General features: G+C 35.3%; 1 long non-coding RNA gene across 2 annotated transcripts; it reads left to right on the top strand.

Moving 5' to 3' along the window:
• The first annotated feature begins 1064 nt into the window (after positions 1–1064).
• Positions 1065–2497, top strand: LOC125211638. Of its 2 annotated transcripts, none has more exons than XR_007174553.1 (3): positions 1065–1273; positions 1828–1960; positions 2084–2497. It is a non-coding gene; the product is annotated as an uncharacterized LOC125211638 (long non-coding RNA). The 2 variants fall into 2 exon arrangements; XR_007174550.1 differs by having other exon boundaries at positions 1824–1960.
• Positions 2498–14615: the final 12118 nt, after the last annotated feature.

Raw genomic sequence — 14615 nt, 5'->3', positions numbered from 1 at the left:
CAGTGATAAACATAATCCCAACTGTAAAAACAGAGACAATCAAGGTGGAAATCAGTGACAAACAAAATTCCAACTAAAAAAAACAGAGACAATCACATACACATGTAGAATTGATGATCAAACAATTGAGTGTTGAATTTATGACAAAATACTACCAAAACACATACTCAATGCACCGAAACTAGCAAAAAATCATCCAAATATTGACGAAAATCACTAAAAATCACAGATTCATAGAAACCTAATTGAAAAACGGGCAAAATTAAGTTTCACCAAAATGGAAATTGAGTATCGATTCCTCTTACCTTTTCCGCGAGTGAAATCGACACAAACAGTGAAATCTTTGCTTCAATCTACACAACAACTCGAAATAATGCACAATATGGCGTTGATTTCTACTAGCTTGTTCGGCGGAGTCTTCAAAGCGGTATAAAATAATGAAGATTAGAGTTTTCCTGTTAGAAATTGGGAGGCTATGGTTTTGACTAGAGAGAATCTGGGGAGACGAAATTGTGAAATGATGGTGAGAGATTGGGATGTGAGAGAGTGAGAGGAAAGGTGTATTTTTAATTCCGCTGAAATCTCGTATGTGTAGTTTTAAAACTGATGCATTAAATTTTGTTTTACCAATTTTGCCCCAATAATGTAGCAATATGGGGCAAATAATGTAGCTCGGGATATTGAAAAAAATACAATTGGCAGCCACATCAACCGTTATATTAAATAATTGAATGGATGAGATTGACTTGGATATTTGATATAAAATGAGTTATGGACCTGATCACATCCCTATATATATATATATATATATATATATATATATATAGGGGTGCATTAGGGTGCCACTATAGTTAGGATAACAACATAACACCAATATACACTGTTAGATCCGGAAATCCAACGCTTAAGATTAAATTTAACTAACATAATACAAATTGCAGTCTAGTGTATTACGAATTACAGTCATGGGCATTTTAGTCATTTCATATAGAATTAAATTAGGGATATCTCCCTAAAATAGAATCACTCTCCAAATCCATCTCTCTCTCTCCCCGACTCTTCTCTCTCTCCCTGACTCATTGCTCTCATTCCGCCGCCTCCATATTCACAAATTGATTTCCAGCCGCCTCCGCCTCTAAATCCCGCCGTCTCCGCCTCTACACCGTGAAACTTCGATTTCCAGCCACGACTACACCGTGAATCGCGCGATTTACGGCTAATTTCTGGAATTCCGAACGCCTACAACAACTAAACGGTGAAATCAATTCACAAGGTATGTTAATCGCCGTTTGGTGTTGATCGAAATAGGTTTCGAGAATGTTTTTCTGCTTGTGTATGCAGATTTATGTATGTGTTTATTGATTTTTGTTCATATTTCCTTGATGTTGCTGTGAGATTTAAGTATTATTCATTCACTTAATGCTTTTTTAATGTTTAGATCTGAGGTTTTTGCGAAATTTAGGTTGATGTTTTGGAAACCTTAGATCAATGAAATTTTAATTTGATGTTTTGAAATTTCGGTTAATGTGAGCTACTGTAACCATCGATTTTGGTTGATGTGCCATAGATTTTTACTCAATTAATCACGATTTGTGAGGTGTTGCTCGGTTAGGAAACTCTAGATCAATGAGCAACTGTAACCATCGATTTTGGTTGATGTGCCATCGAATTTTACTTAATTAATCTCGATTTGTGGATGATTTGGTTGTTGATTAGTTGTTAAAATATAGACACATAATGTTTTTGGATATTACTTGTATGATAGATGATATTTGATTGATGTTCTTGGTTTAATTCTGTGATTGAATAATTATAATGACAAGAAAGAGAACAAGAACCGAACCCGATGAGGACGAGGTTGAAACAAGTAATAGTGAATGGAATTTGAATGAAGAAGAGTTTGAAGAAATCAGCAATAGCATGAATGAAGATGAAACACAATCTGTACAAGGAGGTTTAGGTATTGTGATACATCTTGCAGCTTTCCATATTATATATTGCAGTATTGATTGTTATATATTGCAGTGCATCATGTAGAATATTGTAGTATTGTTCTATAACAAGATATTTAAATGTGAAGCAGCAGCGGGATATAATAGAATTGGGCTTCGGGGCACTTCTGAATTTCAAGTTAAATTACAGGCCTCCAAACTGAGGTTCTGGCTTGCAGCATCCTTCAACCTATAGGAGGGCCTGGGACAGATTCCAAGCCAAATATTGTACATCAATGTTGTATAACAACGACAATAGGGTCATTGGTTGTGTGTTGAGACTTGCCTCACATCAGTTTGCGGAGGCAAAAAAGAGAGGACTGATAGATGTGGAGAAAATGGTCGCAGAATACAACAACAAACCATCTTGGATTGCTTCATAATGACAATAGGGCCTATGACTGCTGCAATGATGAATGAAGTCTTGGCTGTTTAAATGAACTCGTACTGAAACATTAAGTTTTATAGTTTTATTTTTGGGTAGACAACATGACTGACTTAATTTGATTTAGCTTTTTATCCATAATTATTTTGATGTCAGTTACTTATAAAATGCTTGCATGGTTGAGATTAATTACAGGTATTCTGCTTGCATGGTTGAGATTAATTACAGGTATAGAATATGTCAAAACATTATAAAGCAAATTGTTATTAGTTGCACTGCAACTTATATAGCCATGTACAACAATCTTGACTCAAACTAAATTATTCTCACTAATAAACTTAATTACTATAACAGTAAAAATTAATCCTAATGTGGTATGAAATGAGTAAACTAATAAAATGAATAAGAACATTAATCCTAATGTGGTATGAAATAAGTAAACTAATAGAATGAATAAGAACTATCTAATGGGGTAAGCTATAGTTTCGCTCCATTAAACTACATAAGAAAGAAAAATTATTACAATTATATGTAAACAACAACATTGTTGTGATAACACTGCAACATTCATTGAATAAGACTGCAATATAGTAATGTAAAAATTTGTAATTAAAAAGGATAGAAGTTACACTATTTACTGAAATGGAAGGCAACTTGGAAACAATAGTATAAAATTAATATTTAATCCTACTGTCGTGTGAAATGAATGAAGATAGAAAAAAGCAAATAGTGTGTCTGCACTCGTTTAATTAGACTGCAATATAGCGATCCTAATACTGCAATTTACAATGTATACGACTGCAATCTGGTAATGTAAAAATGAACTAACAATTTTATATTCCCTTTTGTCAGCCACACCAAGTGAAGAAAATATTCAGTGGTCTAGACACACCACGTGGCATGATGACGTGGTGTGTCCCACTAATTAGCACTTGACAAGTGTAAGTAGGAAGAATCTAAAGATATAAGCTATTTAAGTATTAAGATTATATGAATGATCTAAAATCTTGAAATTTGGAAATTTTCTAAATTACTCTATGAATAAATAAGAACTATATAGTGTGGTGAACTACTCCATTAAACTACATAAAAAAGAAAAATTATTACAATTATATGTAAACTGCAGCATTTTTGTGGTAACACTGCAACATTCATTGAATAAGACTTCAATATAGTAATGAAAAAATTTGTAATTAAAAAGGATTGAAGTTACACTATTTATTGAAATGTAAGGCAACTTGGAAACAATAGTATAAAATTAATATTTAATCCTACTATGGTGTGAAACTAATGAAGTAATAGAAAGAAGCAAATAGTGTGTCTGCACTTGTTTAATTAGACTGCAATATAGCGATCCTAATACTGCAATTTACAATGTATACGACAGCAATATATGGTAATGTAAAAATGAACTAACAATTTTATATTACTTTTTGTCGACCACAGTTCCTAGAGTCATGGTAACCAAATTCTCCACATTTTTTACATTGACGCAATGGTTTGTTGTTCAACTTTATAGCCTTCTCCTTCGCGGACACCAAACGGCTTTTAGAATCACTTGCCGAACCTTTGGTCAACACAACTGATGGTGGTTGTACTTCAACCACTGCCGGCTTTTCAGCAAAATAGAAATCTTTAATTGTCTTACCCTTGTTTGCTAAAGATAGTTAAGGGATTCTTGTCATAAGACTCTTCCCAAGCTCATCAATTCCAGCTGAAAACATATCAATGATCGCACTATCACCATCAAAAAATTTTCATGTAACTGCAAAAAAATGTCAGCAGCTTTATTCTTTGAGAGCTGCTTTGGATCTGATGGAATTTCAATTTCTCTCAAACTTCCAGCTGGTCCACGAATAGCATCGGCTAAGGCAGTCTTCAACCACCTCACATGAAAGTACTTATCAGTATAACCTTCACAAACCTGTTCTTGAAAACCAAAAATACATGACTACAAAGAATTCCCTCCCTCCCAAATAATTTGCAAGAACATGAATACGAATCCTTACTGAGGCTAGGTTATAGCACCACCACATGAATCATTCCCCTTGGGTTTAGCAACCCATGAGGCTAGGTTATAGCACCACCACATGAATTAAATTTCATTTTTTAATGCGTTTAAGATTTGGTACAGTAAATAATGTACCAATAGTATCTAATAATGTGCACGGATCATTGAATAATGTACAGACTGAATAGTAATGTTGAAAGGAAATTGAATTCATGCCCTTTGGGTTTAGCAATCCATGGGGCTAGGTTGTAGTACTCACTCACAAACGGAACCATCACATAGGGCAGAGAGTTTGAATCATTCCCCTGGGGTTTAGCAACCCATGGGACTAGGTTATAGCACCACACCATGAATTAAATTTCATTTTTTTAATGCGTTTAAGATTTGGTACAGTAAATAATGTACTAATAGTATCTAATAATGTGCACGGATCAGTGAATAATGTAAAGATTGAAGAGAATAATTATGAAAGGAAATTTAATTCAAACCATACCAAGTGCTTTACATCGTCATAAATCTAGAAAAAATACCCTACAAATCTATTTCAAATCAGTTGGACACCTTTTGAAGTACATGTTGTTGTCTTTCTTGTTTCGATTAGGTGCTGCAAAATCTTCTCTCATCGGGACCGCCACAGAGCCGTCGCTGACGCCGCAACGCACAAGGAATGATGTTGATCAATGGGCATGAGCATTTCCAAACAAGCCTACTTGGTTCATCTTTCTCCAACAATTCCTGGTTGGGTGAATTGAGATCGTCATTGCTGCCAAGTTCCTCCAACACCTCCTGATTTAGCAAAAGTAAATTATATGTATCAGTGATGTAACAGATCAATAATGTATAAAAAAAAATTTATGCATGCGTAATAGCAACAACAGTAATGGTTAATATATCAGGTCAGTAATGTACGATAAATAACACATAATGCAAGACAACATATCAATAATTTACCCAAAGATATTTAAATTTTACCATGCAACTCAGTAATGTACCAAGAAGTTCATATAATGAGTAGTAACTGACTAATAATGTACCAAACTTTATATATAATGTCTGTATTACAGCGAACACAATATTTCATACTGTAACTTGTCAGTAATGTCAAAAACTTGATGCACTATTTATTAGCACTAAAAATACCTGCAAGCATACAGGGTAGATCTAGTGTAGCTAAAGGTCAGTACCGGGATATCGAACACAGGGAATAAGATTGCAACTGACTACCATATACTAAGCATCACATACTATCTAGAGACACGCATTATTTTTGGTTTTTGGTTTTATAAACTAAACATAAATATAAACAAATAAAAGAAAATAAAATAATACAAAACAGGCTAAAGAATGTAGAGTTTTAGGATCCAACTAATAAAACCTAGTGATGATTAATCTCATAGAACCTTTACCTTTATGTGTCTCCAGGCTTATTAGGAAAGTCGCGATTATCAGATAATTTCCCTCTCGAGTGTACCTATCTAGTAGATTAGACTCTAACTATCAAAGTCTCCTTCTAATAGATTAGATTCTAACTCCTTAAGTTCCTAAGACTCAAGCCCTATGGAAGGTCAGGTTTTCTTTCCTCGGGTTTTCGTATGTAAATTGATGTGTGTCCAACTGATCAGGAAGAGATTCCTGACCCAGTTGAGTCGTTGGTACGACAACCGGGACCTGGCTTCAAACAAGTTTCCTCAACCCACTTCTACTGATTAGTATAATGGAGGTAAGGGTCGAATCCCACGAGGATGGACAGTACTGACTAGTAGGCGTGAAAATAACAGGCATGTGGTGGTGTTCGTGAAAATAGGGGACAAGGTGTCTCAGAGGCATATGAAAAGGTTCAATTCAATAAATCAAAACATGTTCATAATAGTCTTCACCAAAACTTCTACAAAAGATATTTAACTACTCATAGACAAGTAGTAAATACAATAAAAGTATGAGAATGAAAGAAATTGATAAAACCCAAGGCTTCAATCTTCATTCTTCTCTCGCCTGGATCTGCAGAGATCCGCTCCAATGGAAAATGGATGAATTATGTGTGGAAGATAGAATGGAAGAATGTGTAGAGGGAGAGGATTGGAGGCTCTGAGATAGAGATTGTGAATTAGGTTTGGGTATTTATAGGCTCGAAAAAGGGTTTAGGAATGGTAAAAATTATCCACCAAGAAATATAAAAGATATTATTTTCGAATTCTTCAATTAATAGGAGAGATTTGAGCAATAATATATTCCTTCCTTGAATTTCCGCCTAATTTCCGTCATCTTTGACTGCACTGCGCAATGTTCGTAAAATAGTCATAATTTTCTCCACAGAACTCCGATTGAGACGTGCGAGATGTCCACGCGAAGCTCTTTCAAAGATGAAGAGAATGGTATGAACTAAGCACTGATTGGACTTCAAAATCGCTGGCAGAATAGGCTCGAACAGAGGCTGCTGCACCTTGGCCTTTTTGCACCTTTTTTTTCTATCTTTTTCTATCATATATCAACAAACACATTAAAAATACCAAATGTATAACATATGCAATTTAAGAACATAATTTGCATGATTGACATTTAAAACGAGTCAAATCTAGTCCTTAAAAACATGCAAAATCCGTGTTTGTCATCTCCCTCAAACTTAATTATTTGTTTGTCCTCAAACAAAACAAGAGAAAAACTAATAAAGAAACACGGATGCTAAGAACTAGACTTTATAGTTGCCTCAAAAATTGTAACCAGAAATAAAGAGTTTGACAAGAATACAAATCAAATCAAGCAAAGCTTATTAGTGCATTTTCATTACTAGCTCGTTGATCACCTTGAAGTACATGCGCTCACAAGTGTTTAGAAGTGTGTTTATCACTCGCTCTCAAAGTGTATGTTGGAAAAAGTGTATGCTCTCTGATCATGCAACATGCAAAGTTTACCATAGGCTTGCTCGAAGTCTAATCCCTCCTCTACTTTATGTGATTAAAATCAAAAATCCGAAAGGTCTTTATTTTAGGTTATAATGTAGGCTCTTTGGTAAGGTGAGGAAATATGGCTAAAAAGTGACTAAACCCAAACATAGCAAAAGTGATCAAGTTCTACTACATCAAACTTAGCACCCCACCAACAATTCGAATCTCAGTAAATTCTAGACTTTGTCTAAATTTCTTCTCACTTCTCAAACTCCTCTGATTTTTTTTCTTTTCTTTTCATTTTTTTTTGTACATCCTTTCTTCTTCTTTTTTTTTTCTTTTATGCACAACCAAATTTCTTTTTCATAACACAGATGTCTATGCACTTTTCACAAGTAAGCACACTACTTTTCTCTCTACCTTATCTCTCCAACTCTTTTCACAAGATATAAACTAAAATTCATCAAGAGTGTATGTATATTTCCCTTTATTTAGCTTCCAAAGAAAAATGCATTAAGGCTCAAAGTGGCTAGCTAGGAAAAAATGTTTTGAGTAAGGTCAATAATTTGGATATAGAAAGTAGCTAAGAAGGATGTCCTAACGTCCTCTTTTATCATTTAAACACTATGTAGACTTAGGCAGACTAGAAGCAAGTTCTAGAAACAAATACATGAAAGCAGATAAATCACACAAGAAGAAAATTATAGCTCAAAGTCTCACAAGGTATAAGCATGATTCAAGGTAAACAAGAAATTCATTAATTGTGCACATTTTCACTAAGCCTTCAAATCAATGCATCAAGTCAACTCAACCAATACATAAACAAACTTTTCATCATAGGCAACTCGGTCTGATGTCCTTAAACATGAGTATTTCTAAGTTTTCTATGTTATGCTCATGACAAGATTCACCTCGGGTTAACTAAAAAAAACTAACAAAAACAAACTAATCTAAAACTAACAAAAATAAGCAAAAACAACTAAACTCACGGTCCACTACTTCATCCCCCCAAACTTATTCTTACCCCAAACTTATTCAAAACTACGTTAAGAATAAGTTTGTAAAGTCGATAGGGACGTGAGTAAACTAAGAAAACAAAATAAACTAAAGCAACAAAAGGAAAAATGAAAAAAAAATGATACCAACGTTGGGTTGCCTCCCAACAAGCGCTTGGTTAACGTCTTTAGCTTGACGTTCTTTGAAGCTCATAAGTTAGCCCCCATTCTCGGGACTTCCTTGGGGGTGTCTTTTGTACCTACAATTTCGTAATGTGAGTATAGAATGAAGAGAATTATAGTACAATGCATAATATGTGGTAATACCCCAAACTTTAATCATATCAAGGCATAAAATATGCAAATCAAATTATCTACCTTAACATGATCATTTTTCATCCTCCGTAATATTCTCTATCCCCCAATTAATTGCAAAAAATTTCAACAGTAGACCAAGATCACCCAAAACAATTTAAGCTCTTAAAACCACAATTCATGCAAGATATAATAGTCGCGCAGAACATGAACTAAGTATATCAACAATTAAACCAAAGTGATATTCAATTTTCATCCACCAAAGATCAAACATACTCAAGCATACCCAACAATTATTTCTTATAAAAGTCCAAAACTCACAAATTCACCAAGAATAAATCCCAATTAAATCGTCACTCATCAAACTCCTATCCAAACTCCCAATATATATCAACAACAAAGTCATTCAATTAAAGGATTCAAGATCAGAGCTCAGAAATTAAAAGAGAACGTACCTTGTGTTGATTGATAGCTAAGCACATGAATAATCGGTAGAGTCCACAGAATTTGATTAAATGATGTGAATTTGAAGTGTGTGTGGGAGAATTATGTGGAGAAAATAAAATTAAAAACAGAGGGGAGGAGGCTGTAGTTTTTCATTAAGAAAAAAAAAATTGTAAGAAAGAAAAGAAAAATGAAAATCAGAAGTAAAGGAAAAAGGAAAAAAAAAAGAAAAAGAAAAAAAGTAAACGGAAAAAAATTCAAAGAAAAGAGTTTTTTTTTTAATATTTTTTTACCTAAGCTCTACGGAGAAAAACTTCAGCTCTACGGAGGAGAAAACTAAAGATAAAAAAAAATAAAAACAAGAGAGCAAACATATGTTTGTATCTCACCCACGCTGTACGGAGTATATCAAATGTTGTAGCAGATAATTGCATCTTCCATACGAGCGGAGAGTAATCCATTGTTGTGCTTCGTGCTCCTTGCAAAACAAATAAAAAAAAATTAAAACAAAACTATACAAAATATTACACTCCAAATTAGTATTATCAACCGTTCTACAATATCAGCTTAAAGCAATAATAATCCCCGGCAACGGCGCCAAAAACTTGATGCACTATTTATTAGCACTAAAAATACCTGCAAGCATACAGGGTAGATCTAGTGTAGCTAAAGGTCAGTACCGGGATATCGAACACAAGGAATAAGATTGCAACTGACTACCATATACTAAGCATCACATACTATCTAGAGACACGCATTATTTTTGGTTTTTGGTTTTATAAACTAGACATAAATATAAACAAATAAAAGAAAATAAAATAATACAAAACAGGCTAAAGAATGTAGAGTTTTAGGATCCAACTAATATAACCTAGTGATGATTATCTCATAGAACCTTTACCTTTATGTGTCTCCAGGATTATTATGAAAGTCGCGATTATCAGATAAGCTCCCTCTCGAGTGTACCTATCCAGTAGATTAGACTCTAACTATCAAAGTCTCCTTCTAATAGATTAGATTCTAACTCCTTAAGTTCCTAAGACTTCAAGCCCTCACAAAGGGTCCCCTCTCTCGAGTGCAGATAAACCTATGTGTTGTACCCGTTCCTTTTACCACGCAAAACTAGCTATCTCTCGATTAATCTAGTTAAATGGACATAGTTGTAAAGTTGGTCAGACAAAAGAACAATAAAAGCACAAGAACAAGCAAAACAATCACAAGAGCTAGGAAAAGGTCCAATTCAATAAATCAAAACATGTTCATAATAGTCTTCACCAAAACTTTTACAAAATATATTTAACTACTCATAGACAAGTAGTAAATACAATAAAAGTATGAGAATGAAAGAAATTGATAAAACCCAAGGCTTCAATCTTCATTCTTCTCTCACCTGGATCTGCAGAGCTCTGCTCCAATGGAAAATGGATGAATTAGGTGTGGAAGATGGAATGGAAGAATGTGTAGAGGGAGAGGATTGGAGGCTATGAGATAGAGATTGTGAATTAGGTTTGGGTATTTATAGGCTAGAAAAAGGGTTTAGGAATGGTAAAAATTATCCTCCAAGAAATATAAAAGATATTATTTTCGAATTCTTCAATTAATAGGAGTGATTTGAGCAATAATTTATTCCTTCCTTGAATTTCCGCCTAATTTCCGTCAGTTTTGACTGCACTGCGCAATGTTCATAGAATAGTCATAATTTTCTCCACAGAACTCCGATTGAGACGTGCGAGATGTCCACGCGAAGCTCTTTTAAAGACAAAGAGAATGGTATGAACTAAGCACTGATTGGACTTCAAAATCGCTGGCAGAATAGGCTCGAACAGAGGCTGCTGCACCTTGGCCTTTTTGCACCTTTTTTTTCTATCTTTTTCTATCATATATCAACAAACACATTAAAAATACCAAATGTATAACATATGCAATTTAAGAACATAATTTGCATGATTGATATTTAAAACGAGTCAAATCTAGTCCTTAAAAACATGCAAAATCCGTGTTTGTTATGTATGAAAATTGGTAATGTAATGTACAAAACGGTATAATAATGTAGCTTGCAGCAGAACAGGATGAATAATGTATCAAATTAAACTAATGTAATGTACAAAACGGTATAAATAATGTACCATATACATGCTAATGTAAAAATCCAGTTAAATGCATAATGTACAAATGGAAGCAAATACTGTAAAAATCTGAAATCATCAACCAAACAATTACAACAACACATATAACATTCTTCATATTAGACCGATTGATGAAGCTTCAAAAAAAAACATAATGCACGCCACTACTCTATGAATTAAAGAGCCAAATGCAATACACTGCTCACCTGCAACCGCCTGGGTGGGTTGGGATTTGAACGGTCGGCATCTTTTTGTCATTGTGGATCTGTTAGACGAACAAAATATCAAACTGGTTAAGATTTCCAGTACACTATCGCCTATTCGACAATTGTAGACCGGTAATTAAATAAAAGCTTCAATCATGTACAAAACCCTAACGAAAATGTAGACAATTTCATGATTTACAAAAATATCGACCAAAAACGCGTGTCTCAACCGTGATATTGTCTGGGAGAAAACTGACGGCCACGTCTCGTTCCTTTTCGGGTTTTCGTATGTGAATTTGGAGTGTTTCCAACTGATCAGGAAGAGATTCCCGACCCAGCTGAGTCGTTGGTACGATAACCGGGACCTGGCCTCAAACAAGTTTCCTCAACCCACTTCTACTGATTAGTATAATGGAGGTAAGGGTCGATTCCCACGAGGATGGACACATTTTGATAACTGCGGTGACTTTCCTGGGTGTTTTGGTTAGCTACCACGCTTGGGTTGAGATTTTACCTACACACGAAATAAAAGTGGCACCCTACTGACTAGTAGGCGTAAAAATAATAGGCATGTGGTGGTGTTCGTGAAAGTAGGGGACAAAGTGTCTCAGAGACATATGAAAAGTAGACAGTTACTAAAAGGGGAAATTTAAACAACAAGGTATATCTGATGGCTGGGGGCTTTCTGACAAGTCTGGATAGTACATCTGAAAAGTAGGGAACAAAAGCAAAAGTAACTTAAAAGTAAAAGTGGTCCAATAAAGTTGATTTTGACGTTTTCTTCCTCACCAAGTATTGACAAAAATCATATGAACACAGACACCATAACTAAAGCTTCAGATTCATAAATTCAAACTCAAGATCCATCGATTAAAATGCTTAAACTTAAATTAAACGGTAAAACTGCAACTTTACTTCTACTGACTGACATGCAAGGTGGTAATCACGGCGCAGAAAAGAAATTCATGCACGAAAACTTGACTAAACATAGCTACAACTTTTGAATCAACAACTCCCGATAAGAAAACACTTAGAAATTGAAAGCAATAACTAAATCTAACTTTCCTAGGCAGAATGAAGCAAACTCGAACCAAAGTGACATGCGAAATAGAAACTTCATAACGTAAATGTTGGAAAATAACAAAGTATTTCAAAAGAGCAACAGCGATGAGTGTTTGCAAGTAACTAACGATGAAAACAAGTAAACTTTAAACTAAGAAAGCGATTAAGATTGTTTGTGCCACTCCGGGCGATGATACTACTACACTGCTACGATAACTGGCTGGAACGGTGGACTGATGACTTCTCCGGCAAACTCTTGGACGTCAAGTGACCATGGCTGTGGCGAGGAACGAGAGGTAGGATAATGCTGAAGGACTGATCTTCTAGAGAGAATTCTACTAAGTGTGTTGAGAACCGAGAACTTCGAACCGAACTCTAAGGAACCAACTCTAAAGGGGCGTTGATCGAACTCTTTCTCTCTCTCCAAGTGGCTTCTTTTATAGGGAGGCTTGCCCTTGCTTTTAGGGTAGACTTCTCCCGCGTGTTGACCTTTTTGCCCTTGTCAATGATCATCTCAGCTATCCTCCTTCTCCATCTCGAGCCTTTTCTCTGGCATGCATCCTGGTCAGTATCGCACCCTTCTGGCGCCCTTTTCACTTGCGTCACCTGAATCGTCTCCTACTGACTTGGATCCTTTTATCCTGCACACTTAAGCAACTGTTTTGCAGATAATACATGCATTTCACGACATACCGACCAGTAACCAAGGCTTAGAATACGACTTATCAAAAACATTGAATCGACTACTAGGTGGTGTTTCGTCGGTGAAAATCGATAATTAAAATTTGGTATTACAAAAAGTCGAAGCATTTAAACCCTACCTTGTTGTGGTCTTGAAATTCGTGGTTGAGCGCATCGGTACTGAGGTTTCGACTGACGAACTGCGTCGGAAGCTTTGTTAATCGGTGAAAATCGAAGCTTGGGTTGATTTCCGGTGGCTTGGTGTAGCGCCTAGGGTTTGGAAATGAAGGGGAATTAGAGGAGACGATTTTTGGTCGTGGGTTGAGGAGTGAGACGGTTGGAATGAGAGAGAGAGTGGGTATCTATGAAAATCTCGCTTAAATCTCGCTCCTTCCATTTTGAAACCCGTTTGATTTACTGTAGTTTTACAATTATACCCATATAATGCACAGATTATGCCGAATAATGCAACACGGGATCCTTTATCAAAGAATCATCTAGTCCGTCCATCCATTAAATCTAATGGATGATATTAAGAAGGAAATTGACACTAAGAGAGAAATAGGACCTTAATGCTCCCATATATATATATGGGATGCACTATGGTGCCACCATAGATAGGATAACACCATACCACCAATATAGTCCGTTAGATCTCATCTATGGACGCCTAGGATTAAGTTTCGTGAAAAAACACGGGTTTGCAGTCTACTGTAGATTAGATATTGCGGTTGTGGTAAACTGCAATATTGTTGTGGTAAGACTGCAATATTCAATGAACAACACTGCAATCTGGTAACGTAAAATTAGAAATTTCCTATTTTACCCCTCCGTGTTTTTACACGTGGCAGCATGACAAGCACACGATTTTCAGATCCAATGGCCTAAAATGGTGGTATGGTGTTACAATAAAGAGGGTTGTTATCTTAGTACATCCCTATATATATATATATGCGTTAGGCTCCTTTGCACCCTAAGTGTCCTATTTCCTTCTTAATCTCAGCCCTTGGATCCTTGAATTGGATGGTTGTGATCAATGCATTATTAGTCTATAATGTTGCATTATTAGCCGCTGTGCATTATTAGAATGAAAATGTACATTATTAGTCTATAATGTTGCATTATTAGCCGCTGTGAAAATGTGCATTATTAAATGACACGTGACATTAATCTAACCGTCAGATGACAAAATCGTGGGGCTAGGATTAAGAAGGAAAAAGGACAAAAGATATGAAAAGTATTTGAATACATCCCTATATATATATATATATATATATATATAGAGTCCCATTATTCACAAATCCAGTCTTAAAGACCGAACTAGAGACCAAATTAGGGCCCTTAGATCTTGATTTTAATGGATGAGATTAAACCATGCCTCATGAATTTCGCTACTTCATTATGTGAGTAATATACTTCAAATCAGGGGTATTTCGGTCAAATTACATCTAGGGTAAAAATTTCAACGTTGCTTCTCCTCATTCACGCCGTGCATCTTCTTTCACATCTCTCTCGCT

The sequence above is a fragment of the Salvia hispanica genome, chromosome 1 (assembly GCF_023119035.1).
Source record: "Salvia hispanica cultivar TCC Black 2014 chromosome 1, UniMelb_Shisp_WGS_1.0, whole genome shotgun sequence".
Taxonomy (NCBI): Eukaryota; Viridiplantae; Streptophyta; class Magnoliopsida; order Lamiales; family Lamiaceae; genus Salvia; species Salvia hispanica.
The sequence above is the reverse complement of the archived record's forward strand: the minus strand, read 5'-3'. Positions and strand labels throughout refer to the sequence as shown.